This window comes from Rana temporaria, chromosome 2 (genome assembly GCF_905171775.1).
Source record: "Rana temporaria chromosome 2, aRanTem1.1, whole genome shotgun sequence".
Taxonomy (NCBI): domain Eukaryota; kingdom Metazoa; phylum Chordata; class Amphibia; order Anura; family Ranidae; genus Rana; species Rana temporaria.
In genome coordinates this window covers 268,596,485-268,609,967 of record NC_053490.1, presented here as the reverse complement: position 1 = coordinate 268,609,967, position 13,483 = coordinate 268,596,485, and the positions used below count along the sequence as shown (strand labels likewise).

Here is a 13,483-nt window from a genome sequence, read left to right as displayed (position 1 = left end):
GCTGTACCCAAACAAAATGTATACAATTTTTTTCACACAAATAGCTCTTTCTTTTGGTGGTATTTGATCACCACTGTTTATTTATTTTTTTATTATATAAACTGAAATAAAAAACACCAATATTTTTTACTTTCTGCTACAAACATATCCAATTCAAAATAATTATAAAAAAAAATATCAAATTTCTTCATAAATGTTGGCCAACATGTATTCTGCTACATGTCTTTGGTAAAAAAAAATCCAATAAGTGTATATTGATTGGTTTGCATGAAGGTTATAGCGTCTACAAACTATAGTATGTCTAGATTTTTATTTTTTCTTATACAATGATAAGTAAATTATGAAGGGACTGCGATAGCATGATGGGTAATCTGGCACTAACTGATTAGGGGGGGGGGGCTGGCTTATTGCCACTGACATCACCAGTTTAACTAGAATAGTGATAATACTACACACTGTCACTGATTTGTTCCCTCTGTACAGAGCCCTGTGTTGGTTGTCAACACAGGTGTCTGGGCTGTGATTGGATACAGCCAAAACAGTATGTCCTGGTCATGAATCATTGGCTATGATCTGCTGACAGACTCTTGCTTTGTACAATCACTGCGGGTGTTGGCGGGGGGTGGGCACGCATGCATGTGCCCTATACCCAGAAACAGGCAGCAAAGTACCAGTACGACGCTTTGCCTGTCCACAGTACATTGCAGGCAGGGGGGGTCCTTAAATGGATAAAGGATGTCAGTCGTGAGAAAAAGATGGAGCTGTCATTTTTACTTCTGCTTCTGAAAATAGCTGCATGGAATTCATACTGAATCCCTTGAATCAATTCCCTAAGTTACTGATCCAGAGCAAATGAGCAGATAAGTCTTATGATTTTCCTGATCTTGGTACTTTTTTAATTCCAGTGACTTAGCAAATATTGAAGCCAGAGGGTCAGCACAAAAGCTGTTAGCATCTTTAGAATTAAGCCTCATACACACAATCAGATTTTTCACGGACAAAGCGTGGGACTTTTGTCCGAAGGTCGTTGGCCAGGAACTTGTCTTGTATACAAACGGCAAAGAATTGTCGGCCAACAAACACAAAACTATGTGGTTTTTCCGCTCTTTAGCACCACCCTTTGGGCAACTTCTGCTAATGTTGTGTTGTGGTGAGCATTGCTTTTGAGCATGCGTGTTTGTACTTTGGAGTTTTGTCCGACAGACTTGTGTACACACACTCGGATAATCTGACAACACACAATTGTTGGCAGAAATTTTTAAAGCATGCTATCCCACATTTGTCCTAGGAAAATCCGACAACAATTGTCTGATGGAGCATACAAACGGTCAGATTTTCCGACAACAGCCTGTCATCACACAATTCCGTCAGATAACCCGATCGTGTGAACCAGGCTTTAGGTTAAAAGTTCTAGCTTCCATACAGGCATACCCCACTTTTAAGTAAACAATGGGACCAGAGAAAATGTACTTAAAGTGAAGCAATACCTTTTTTCACTTTTCAATGCATGTACTGCATTGCAATAGTCGTTTACAGGCACAACTGATTACCTAGGCAAGCTGGTCCCCTCTTGGTGCTCCCCAAGTTTGGTGTCCCTGTCACTTGTGGTTCGGGAGCAGTGCCATGTCAAGCTGACCAAGATTTCCCATTGACGCCAATGTGTCCGTACTCGCGAGTGTACATAAAGCGAGTGTATGTAAAGTGAGGTATGCCTGTATTTCTTAAACAAAAGCTTAATTTTATAAGGTTGGTCCATTTCAAAACACATGTATCAGTTTCTGGTAGTTGTCTGTGAGTTATTTTTATTTATTTTTTTTGGAATGGTTTTTAGTACCTCGCTTATTTCCTGCTCCGTTATAGATTCCTCCATTCCTACTATCTCGTGCTCTTCTAGCTTCGGGAGATTGGCTTGCTGTAATACTTCCCTGGTCTTATCCCTTTTTTCACTTGGGTCCCTGATCTTTTGTTGGACACCATATAATTCTCCATAGTAGCTTCGGAAGGCTTCCGCGATTTTATTTGTAGCATAGACTAAATCCCCATTCCCATTCCTGATTTTTTCAATAAAATTCCTAGTTTTCTTTTTTCTTACCATTCTAGCCAAGTTTTTACTAGGTTTGTTTCCCCAGACATATCTTTCTCTCTCTGTCCTGTCTATATATTTCCTAGTTTCTTGTTCCGCCAAGGCTCTATATTCGTCTCTTATTATAATTAGCTTATGGAGTGTTTCCCTCTTTTGCCCCTGAGATTTATGATCCTGTTCCAGCCTGAAAATCTCCTCCCTTAATGTTTTTAATTTATTTGTTCTTATTTTGTTTTTCCTTACCCCTTCTGCAATAAAAATCCCTCTAATATAGGCTTTATGAGCGTCCCACAGGGAAGCTCTTGAGATACCCTCCTTATCATTCTCCTGGAAGTAGAGTTCCAGCTCTTTCTGTATCCTCTCGACCACATCCTCGTCTCCCAACAGACTCTCATCCAGTCTCCATTCTGGTGGAGAAGCTTTTTGTATAGAGGTAATTATTTTCATGGTTATAGGAGCGTGGTCAGATATCGTCATGATCTCGCACCTTACTTCAATCACACTCTCCAGGAGTCTATGGTCAATGAGGACGTAATCGATCCTCGAGTACGTCCCATGTACAGGTGAGAAATACGTGTAATCTCTAGCCTTGGGATTAAAGATTCGCCATACATCCACCATTTGATTTTGTGTCATTTGTCTTGTCAATATCTTTAAATGCTCACGATTAGTCCCCTGTACACCGGACGTACTATCAAGATTTGGGCACATGCAGAAATTGAAATCTCCCATCAATACTACGTGACCCTCTTCAAATTCTTTTAATTTTCTCAGGATTTTACTAATGTATTTAACCGCATTCACGTTAGGAGCGTAGACATTTGCCAAGGTATATACCTCCCCACCTAGGTTTATTTTTAAGAACAGGAAACTCCCCTCGGGATCTGTCTGTCTGTCCACCAATGTGAATCAGACTCTACTAGCGAATCCTATCGCAACCCCGCGGGATCGCGATGAAATTGTGTCTCCATAATACCACACAGGGTATTCTGGTGAGTACAACTTTATATTGGACTCCAATGTAATATGGGTCTCTTGTAGATAAGCAATATCTGTTTTATATTGTGTTAATTCACAGAGAATTTTATGTCTCTTACTATGTGAGTTTAATCCTTTCACATTGTAAGAGAGGAACTTAATATCTGTCATATAACTTTTTTTTTTTTTTTTGCACTTTAAGGAAATTTCTTATGGAGTCGTTCAGATGGTCCCCCTCCCTCCCCCCTCCCTCTCCCAACCTCCCTCCCCCCCCATTTTCCTCCCTCCCCCCCCTGCACACCCACGCCCCCTCCCTCCCCCACCCTGGCCCGCTCTTGGCCTGGGAGCCGCTGGTGGAAGACTCATCGCCTTCATCCTTGGCTCCTCATTCGTGGTGGTGCTCAAGGTACTCCCCTAACCCCCCCCCCCATCCCGCCCCCCAAGATCCCAGGCTGAGCTGTGCCCGACTAATCCACCCAATCTGGGAGTTCAGGTATTGTTAAGTCCATTTTTGAGCAGAATTTGTTCAATTCCTCCGGGAACCTTAATCGTGCTGTTTTACCCACTTTTATGCCTATAAGGCACGCCGGGAAACCCCATTGATACTTTATATTGTGTGCCCGCATGAGGTCTAAAAGGGGTTTCAAGTGTCTTCTTCTAGCCAACGTTTCTTTAGACAGGTCTGAAAATATTTGTAGCTCAATATCTCTATGTCTCAGGGGGGGTTTTCCTCTGAGCCTTCCCCAGATTTCTGCTTTGTCGACATAATTCCTGAAACGAACCACCACATCCCTTGGACCGTATCTTTCTATCTCTTGGGGATTCCCCACTCGGTGGACTCTCTCGATCTTGAGGGACTTAGATTCAGCTGCTCTCTCTAGCAGAGGATTAAAGATTGTGTTCATGGTATCTCTGAGGTCCTCATCCTTTTCTTCTACAATCCCTCTGATTCTAAGATTCTGTCGCCTATTGCGATTCTCCTGATCCTCAATCCTATATACCGCCAATCTCTGATTTTCAGTCAGGGTCTTTACTTGTTTTTTCAAGAAGCTTATTTCCTGTTCCTGCTCCTCTATTCTCCTTTCCGTCTCTACCACTCTGTCGCGGAGCCCTCCCAGGTCTACTCTTACCTTATTGATTTCTGTCTTGATGATGTTTTCCATGGAATTTTCCATCCTCAATAGCATTGCATTCATCTCGGCCTTTGTCGGGGGGAGCGTATCTTGGGCTGACTCCTGTACATTATATTGCTCTTCTTCACTTTCAAGTGTCATTTCACCTCTAGAGCTCTCAGCACTACCTGTTCCTACCCCCTTTTTTATAACGGTCTTTTTTTCAGTTTTTTTTGCGAGACCTGGGCTTTTGAGGGTCCCTTCTGGCATCATGTATTGCTGTATGGAGCTATTCCCCAATTTATTCTTAGTTGGTTTTGTAGTACCCCCTCTCGTTGATCTATTCATTTTGTTGGCGGGTCTAATTCTCTTCCCCAGTTTGGAAGTGAAGCTACTGGGAGGGGGCAAAGGGCCGAGTAACGGGAGAGAGAACACCCCTCGCGACCAGTCAGATCGGTTTTTCTAGACGACCCTGTCTATTTACCTTAGGATTGAAGGACCATTTACTGCTTTTGGGCTACGTTTTCCTAGAGTTACCGGATTGCCCTTTTATAGTAAAACTACCTTCAGTATTCAACCAGAGTTATCTCCTGTGTTGCTTCAACCCCGTTCTTCATATATGTTTCTAGAGCAGGGTAGATGCTTATGTCAGGAAGGTTCTTAATTTTTCTTTTCACAGTCCCCCATTCATCAGCACTATGATTTTACTGACTTCTCTCAGTCGCTTGTGAATTTTGTACCTTTAGTGTACCTGTAATAATATAATATCTTTATGACCATTATTCACCAATTCACCAATAGGGGTTTTTTCCTCCGGGTGCTGATGCTACATTGCCCTGGCCTGTTGGAATAACGATAATTCAACTATAGAGAAGGCATCCAGAGGGAAATCAAAATTTAGATCCGCTCCCAAGTTGTCTCCCTGTTTATCTCCCCAGACAGGTGTGCTCCACTCCGAGCTACTTCATATAGTTCTATTCAGTAGAAACAGAGGGCCGGGCTCTAAATATATCATAGGCGGTCAGCAGTATAGAAAAAAAATCACAATAAGCGGAGTGCTACATTAGTCCAGAAGTATATCCCTCAAAAAAAAAAAAAAAAAAATCCACATTTATTTCTTCTGACAGGTATTATCCCCCTTAGTAGTCTAGCAACTGAATGTAATTCTTTGTTTTTACACAGAAGTCCCTTATGTGCTGAGGGTGAACGCACTTCTGGGGGGCGATACAATAACCGTACTTTCCTTACGGCAAGTGGGGCCCCTACCATAGGTGCAAGTTCACCTCCTGCAGTCTGTTCGACCCGCCCCTACAAACACTAGTGATTACAGTCCCACTTCGTCACTAATCTTAAAGAAGCAAGGAATCAGTATGCTCAGAGATCCAAATCTTCTTTAACATCGTCTGCTCATTTATGCCCCTCTTTTGTAGTCAACCGTATTGTGAAAAAAAAACATGACCTGTAGAGGTAAGAACCAAAGACACCCCTGTACCCCTGTACATATGGGTTTATTCTGCTCCTTTTTTTTTTTCCTGTGACTTCAAGATGCTCCCGCTTTGTCAGGGAAACTTCTTACCCTGATTTTTTTTTTGGGCTAAACAACCAAGTCCCGTCCTGGGTGTACAAGACCAGAAGAGGGGGAATGGGGGGATCCCCGGGGGGGGGGGGTGCAGCGGGACGGCGCCCGACCCTGCTCGGCTCACTGAGCGTCTCACCCAGCCTTAGTACATTCTCCTCTGCCTGCTGCCGCGCGGTTTCCATTCCCTGGACGTCACTCTTACACGCACGCTGCTCCAACATCCACGTGCATTAGCAGGACCGGGTCAGCGTCTAGCTCCAGGCTGGGCGGTCTCACGATCCCGCGGCTTTTCGTCTCTTTTGCGCCTTGGAGAGCCAGGATGGGGGCCCGACTCGGTCTTCAGGGGAGTCGGCCTCTCACGCTGACATCCTCTGCTCCGATGCTGGTCTATTCGGATCCCCGCCGCCACTCGCTACCGCAAGCCATGGAGCGCTCCTGCACCTCCCACCCTCACGTGCGTCACGTCCGCATGACGCTCACCCGAGTTGTCTGAGTTAACCCAACTTTGGGTTTGCTGTATATTGATGATAATCTGCATTTGAGCTCTTGGGTATGAACACATGCTGTAGCCATGAGGGATTCCCATGTTCCCTGTTAAATTATGCATGTACTGTATATTATGCAGAATTCAACAAGAAGTTTAAAGGCAAGCAGAAACGCCCAAAACATCCAGTTTAACAGGAGCAGATTTCGGAGTAATCTTTGCCCTTTGTATACCAGAAAATCTTGCTATTGGAGTATCCATGACAGAGAAGACAGTTTTAATGTGCAGGAATCATGACTACTATAGCTTCAGGTACATGTTTACAAAGATTATGTAGTTGGTCTCTTTCATTCTTAAACCTGAATTGGAATCTAACGCCGCATACACACGATCGGATTTTCCGTCGGAAAAACCTTGGATGTTTTTTTTTTTAACCAAATTCTGCTCAAGCTTGGCTTACATACACACGGTCACATAAAAGTTCTCTGAACTTTCCACCGTCAAGAACGCGATGATGTACAACACTACGACGAGCCGAGAAAATTAAGTTCAATTCTTCCGAGCATGCGTCAAATTGTTTCCGAGCATGCATTGGAATTTTGCTCATTGTAATTTCCGATTGGAATTTTTTCTGTCTGAAAATGTGAGAACCAGCTCTCAAATTTTTGTTTGCGGAAATTCCGACAGAAAAAGTCAGATGGAGCCTTACACATGGTCGGAATTTCCGACCAAAAGCTCACATCGGACTTTTCTTGTCGGGAATTACGACCATAAGAGTCTGATTAATTTGGGAGTGATTAAAGTGGCAGTAAACTGCAGCATTAAAAAAAATCCCTTGCAATGAAATAATGTGCTAGTATGTGTCACATACTAGCACATTATGAAATACTTACCTTAGAACGAAGCCCAACTAAGCCCTCCTGCGAAGTTCTGTTACCGCTGTCAGGGCTTCCATTTCCCCCAGGTCTTCAGGTTTTGCGTGTTCTGGCTGTATGAGTGGCTGGGGCCAAGATGATGTCGCACATAGCTCTGAAGGTCAGACATGGTATGCCAGGCCTTCAGAGCGCATGCGCTGGTGAGGTCACCACCTGCATGCAGTGTGAATATCCCCTAAAGTTTAAGAGATATTCACTGTACCTACAGGTAAGCCTATAAAACAACTTAAAGGAGTTGTAAAGGATTTTTTTTTTTTTTTCATAAGCATCCTTTACCAGCAGACATTCCTCTTTTCACTTCTTCATTGTTCGTTTTTGCTCAGAAGTTGCTCTATTTCTTCTCTGTTCTGTTCACTTCTTGCTTGTCTAATTATTACTGACCACCGTGAAGGGAGGCTTTACTGCGGTGGTCAGTGACGTGCTCACCCCCTCCTGGGAACTACATCTGTGCGGCAGGACGCTCTCTACGTGTTAGAGACTTCAAGGAGGTGTGAAATACTGGGTGTGCCGCAATTCATACTGGGAAATGTAGTTCTTACATGAACGAGCACCGCAAACCAGGAAGTGAATGAGAGAACAGAAACTAGAACTAGAATTTAATGGGTATTTACTCGTTTTTTAACAGAATCATTACACTATTCTGTCTGTCTACTTTGCAGACATTAATTTTAGGCAAAAACATTTTTTCCTTTAAAGACTTTACTACCACTTTAATTTATTATAGGGTCCAGTCTATAAGTTATGCCGCGTACACACGATCATTTTTCAGCATGAAAAAAAAATGTTGTTTTTCCAACTTCATCATTAAAATGACATTGCCCACACACCATCGTTTTAAAAAAATGATCTAGCAAAGCGCGGTGACGTACAACACGTACAACGGCACTATAAAGGGGAAGTTCCATTTGCCTTTGGGCTGCTTTAGCTGATTCCGTGTTAGTAAAAGACGATTTGCGCTTTTTTGTCTGTTACAGCGTGATGAATGTGCTTACTCCATTATGAACGGTAGTTTTACCAGAACGAGCGCTTCCGTCTCATAACTTGCTTCTGAGCATGCGCAGGTTTTTAACATCATTTTAGCCCACACACGATCATTTTTTACTACCTGAAAGACGACATTGTTTAAAACTACGTTAAAAAATGCAGCATGTTCGAATTTTTTTTGTCGTTTTTCAGAACCTGAAAATCTTTATGCCGAAAAATGATCGTGTGTACGTGGCATAAGAGTTAAAAATGCTTCTGTCAAGAGGTATCTCACTTATGCGGGGTAAGGAGCTTCAGAATTTCTAACTGATCCTGCAAAAAGCTAATTTTTGGTTTTCTCGGAACATAATACTATTATTATTTAAGGTACTTTTATAGTGCTGTAAGCTTACGCAGCGCTTTACATATACATTGTACGTTTACATCAGTCTCTACCCTCAAGGAGCTTACATTCTAGTACCCTAACTTACATTCATATATTAGGGGCCAATTTTAGACAGAAGGCAATTAACCTACTAGCATGTCTTTGGAGTGTGGGAGGAAAGCGGAGTACCCAGAGGAAATCCATGCAGGCACAGGGAGGACATGCAAACTCCAGGCAGGTAGTGTCGTGGTTTGGGTTCAAACCAGCGACCCTTTTTACTGCTAGGCGCGAGTGCTACCCACTACACCACTGTGCCCCCCATGATATGTTCTGGTTTCTGTCCTGGAGAGGCATTGTAGAGCTTTGAGTGTTAAAAAGCCTTCTGTCCTAGGTCCACATTTTACCTGTTAGACATACCTTATTAATTTATGTCATTTGTCCACAACCCTTTTTTTTATATGCCAGTTGACTGATCCTTTTCACTCATTTATCAGGGTACACTCTGTTAGGCAAGAATGGACATGATTTTTAAATGGGTCTTGCCAAACATAAAAACACAGGGCGACTAATCGCTGTGAATGCACCTATTTTAGTGTACCAACGTCCCGATAAAGTGACAATGGAAATTAATGGACTAATAAATTGGACTTTTGGCAGTACAGGTAGTTAATGTAAAAGATCTATAAATATTTATTTATAAAAAATGCATAGATAGAGAATTGTATACACAATTTCATAAGACAATGTCAGCATATGATTTCAGTTCATCTAACACAAAGTAAGAAAAGGGTTTATACTTATGCAAATACATTCAAAACATAAGAACGCATAGCATCAAAAAGGTATGTTAAGAACTTAGTGTTTGAAGCTGAATCCAATATGCGTAATAGTAGATCTTGCTTTTACTCTCGACATGTTTCGCGTACAGGACACTTCATCAGGAGCATAGGTGTGGATCAATCGAATCTCAAAAAATACATCGATCCAGCCACTAATAATGGGGTAGGGAGTGTACAACGCTTTTTACCTACCCAGCCTCCTGGGCATATGGTAGGTGCTTGTTGTGTGTAGAAGTCAAAAGGTTGGGCTATAACACAAGCTGTTGGTAAACAGTGAAAATGGATAGGTGTAAGGACCTTGACCGAAATCCCTCTGACAAACCCTAGGCTTGAATAGGCTCCAAATAGCAGGTTGCCAAATGGCCAATCATTGGAGAGGGGGTAACCACCTTGGCACTGACAGAAAGAAAGGTAGTTCTATCTGTAGGTATGACGGTATCTGATCCGTCAAAGCCAGGGTGCGGAGGGGGTCTATGCACAGGCGCCGCAAGGCTGCACATAGGATGCTGTGTTTTTTACTGCCTTGCTGAAAAAAATTGCATTACAAGCCTGCTTGGACTGTTCCTAGGTGTCCCTGCCTTGTACATGGTTTACTCCTACCAGCTGTGCATGCCTCCCTTACAATACTTTTTTTTTTTTTCTTATATTTCTAGAAATATGGGTAACATAATATGCAGAGAAGGAATTACTAACATTTAAAACAAATTTCACACAGCATAACGATGTGACAATATGTTTTTTCTCTTTCATGCTTGGCCAACAGAGAATGTTTACAGGAGCTAGCATTTCTGCCAGCAATTGAAAACTGTGATTTGCTGTTATGGGTAATTATAGTTTTCCCTAATTCAACTTCAGTGGGTGTGCATATTATTGCGGGAGCAAACTTTGTGTTACAATGATCTGGTTATGAGTGGTCTGCTCTGTACTGACAGAATAACAGTGAAGTTTATAGCAACCTTATTAAAATCAAACTGTACTTTAGGGAGTAAAACTTCTTAGATATACTGAAAAAAAAAATCATTATGCATTGGAATTGATTTTTGAGCTCAGAAATAAGTAGTAATATACTTTAAAAATTGGTTCACAAGACAAATGTTATATGTAGAAAATGTTTTTAGCAGAATTTATATGTACGTTGTGTTTTGAATGTAGTATTTTGTATTAAACTCGCACAAATGTATATTTTTTTAAATACGTTTATTTGTATAATTAAAAGGGGTAGAGGGGAACATAGGAAAAATCTGAAAAATATCCACAGCATTCTAGACACTTTCACCAGCGTTTAAAGAGCATCAACATGGGTAGTGTTTGGAAGCAGAATGCAGTAGGAAAAAATCACTCTTTGTTGGTTTTCAGTATTAAAAAAGGGTATAATGATGAAGCTGAATAATTTTGATATGTAGTTATGTCTATAGGAAAGGGTATAATGCGGTTTTATGTGGGGGTATCCATAAAGAGAATCCAGAGTCCCTATAATTTCTTATATTGATGAATGGGTATTGTGAATGTGGGCTGTAAAATGTTTTCCTCTGTTCAATAGCCAGAGTTTGTGCACAGTCTTTGATATGTGGGAGCATGGGCACAAGGCAATGTCTGGATATAATAGCCTGCATAGTAGTTTGTGTTTCAAATGATCAGGCGATGATCTAGTGACAATCGATAGCAAAGTTATTTGGAGAGTGTTGGGTACAGATAACCTTGTAACCTGGTTACATATTTTAAAGACTGTATTCCATAGTGTAGCTATGTTCCAGCATGCAGGCACCCAAAGAAGATCTTATTTAGCATTTAGGAACTATTTTACCATTGAGGAAGTATGTAGAAGTAAAAAGGAGATTTACTGCGGCAGAATGGCTCTCCTGGACGAAATCCCATACATATATGGCTCTGTCCAGGAGAGCCACCAGAGGGCACACGAGCGCCGTCGAAGGTGTGCCCGCTGCGCGTTTACCGCCGGCAATGCGCGATCGCGTGCACGAGCAACAGTACGGGGGGTTTGTGTGTGTAAACACAAATCCCTGTGTTGTCAGAGGAGAGAAGATAGATTGTAGAACTCTGTTTCTTCTTCGTAGAAACACACAAAGTAGAAACGGCGATCTGTCATCTCTCCTAGTTAGCCCCATCCCCCCACAGTTAGAACACACAATAGGGAACACAGTTAACCCCTTGATCGCCCCTAGTGTTAACCCCTTCCCTGCCAGTGACATTTACATAGTAATCATATTTATAGCACTGATCGCTCTGTAAATGTCAATGGTCCCAAAAATGTGTCAAAAGTGTCCGACCTGTCTGACGCAATGTCGCAATACCACAAAAAAATCGCAGATCACTGCCATTACAAGTAAAAAAAAATGCCATGTAAATGCCATAAATCTTTCCCATAGTTTGTAGACACTATAACTTTTGCGCAAACCAATCGGTATACGCTTATTGCATTTTTTTTTTTACCAAAAATATGTAGAAGAATACATATCGGCCTAAACTGAGGATTTTTTTTTTTATTATTATTGGGATATTTACTATAGCAAAATGTAAAATGTTTTTTTTTTTCAAAATTGTCGCTCTTCGTTTGCTTATAGCGCAAAAAATAAAAACCACAGAGGTGATCAAATACCACCAGAAGAATTCTCTATTTGTGGGCTAAAAGGGACGTTAATTTTGTTTGCGTACAACATCGCAAAAAAACACGCAATTGCTAGTTAAATTGACGCCGTGCCGTATCGCAAAAAATGGCCGGGTCATTAAGCAGCCAATTTCTTCCAGGGCTGAAGTGGTTAAGCTTCAAAGGTGTTTAACTCCTTCCCTCCAAACTTGCGCATATATGCGGCCTCAGCTTTCAGGGGTTATACTGATGGGATGATGCTGCAGGCATCATCCCAGTACCCTTTTTAGAGCAGGCGGTTCGCTCTTCCGCTAGGCTGTTATACTGGAGGAGCGTGAGGCAACGTCCCCACTCCTTCCGCCGCTCATACCAGGCCTCCTGTCCCACCAGGAGACCCGATCCAAAACCTGCAATGTTTGGGGGTGCTACGTAATTTTCTAGCAAAAAATACAGATTTTAACTTGCAAGCAACAAATGTCAGAAATAGTCCTAGTAATGAAAGGGTTAATGACAATGAGCTTTTTTTTCCTACCGGCTCGAGCTCTAACAGTCCGAGCACGGAGAGTCGGTATCCTTTAGTTCCAGTGAGTGATCCCCACCAGCTGATTCCTCTCTGTCAAGAACCTAATAGGATCTAGGGATCTGGTAAGCGGCCATCTAATCTATTTTAACACAGTGGTAAAGCACTGATACCTTTTGGATATGGTTGCATAGAGATTACACTGGCCTAATGTTATGGATGGACATTGATATCGGGCACAGTAGCTGATACACTGGTGGACTATTTTTACACTGATTGACGATCTTAGTACTTTTCCTTCCGGCGGATTTGGTGCTTCCTGTTGTATGAAGCATATAATAGGATAACAAGTAGCACAGGGGGGTGTAAAAAGATTGACGAGCACCAATGAGGCAGCTTCCTGATGACGCATTAAGTTGCGAAATGCATAGAGGCTGCAGGATCATTGCCAGCTCGTCATGTCCAGTCTGAGTATACCGAGGCTGGGATTGCAAGCGACAAAGTGAGGCATCACACGTGCGGACCAGGACAAACTCGTACATTTATATACTCCTATTTACGGCTGGATCAGCTCAGTGCCGGCTCCAAAGCACTTTTAATCATATAAATATGTTTTAATCATAATAAATTATTTGATATACTACACCATGATAGTCTTTTATATGTCACATGAGTGGATATAAAACAAGACTACAGCCAAAGCATTGGGAGTGATTGCTGATACACCTGAGAGAGGGAGTGGTTATCTATATGAACCAAAGGCAGATTTCTGGGTCCATCTGGTGAGTGGCCATTTTATCCGGTGACGGTGTAAACACTATTTGCGGTGAAGGTGGAAACATAGCTGGGCATCATTGCAAGAAATTATCTATTAAGGACTTTCTTAGCACATATATATCTTTTTACTTTTTATATATTTTTTTTGTATACAATACATTTTTCTTGCTTTCTTGGAGCACATTCAATCTGTGGATTGTAATAGTAGTATATTTTTTGGGGGGGG

General features: G+C 41.9%; 1 protein-coding gene across 1 annotated transcript in view; it reads left to right on the top strand.

Moving 5' to 3' along the window:
* The window catches only part of BRIP1 (BRCA1 interacting helicase 1), a 386,982-nt gene that overhangs the window by 263,101 nt on the left and 110,398 nt on the right, over positions 1-13,483 (top strand). The gene's annotated exons all lie outside the window — the stretch shown is intronic.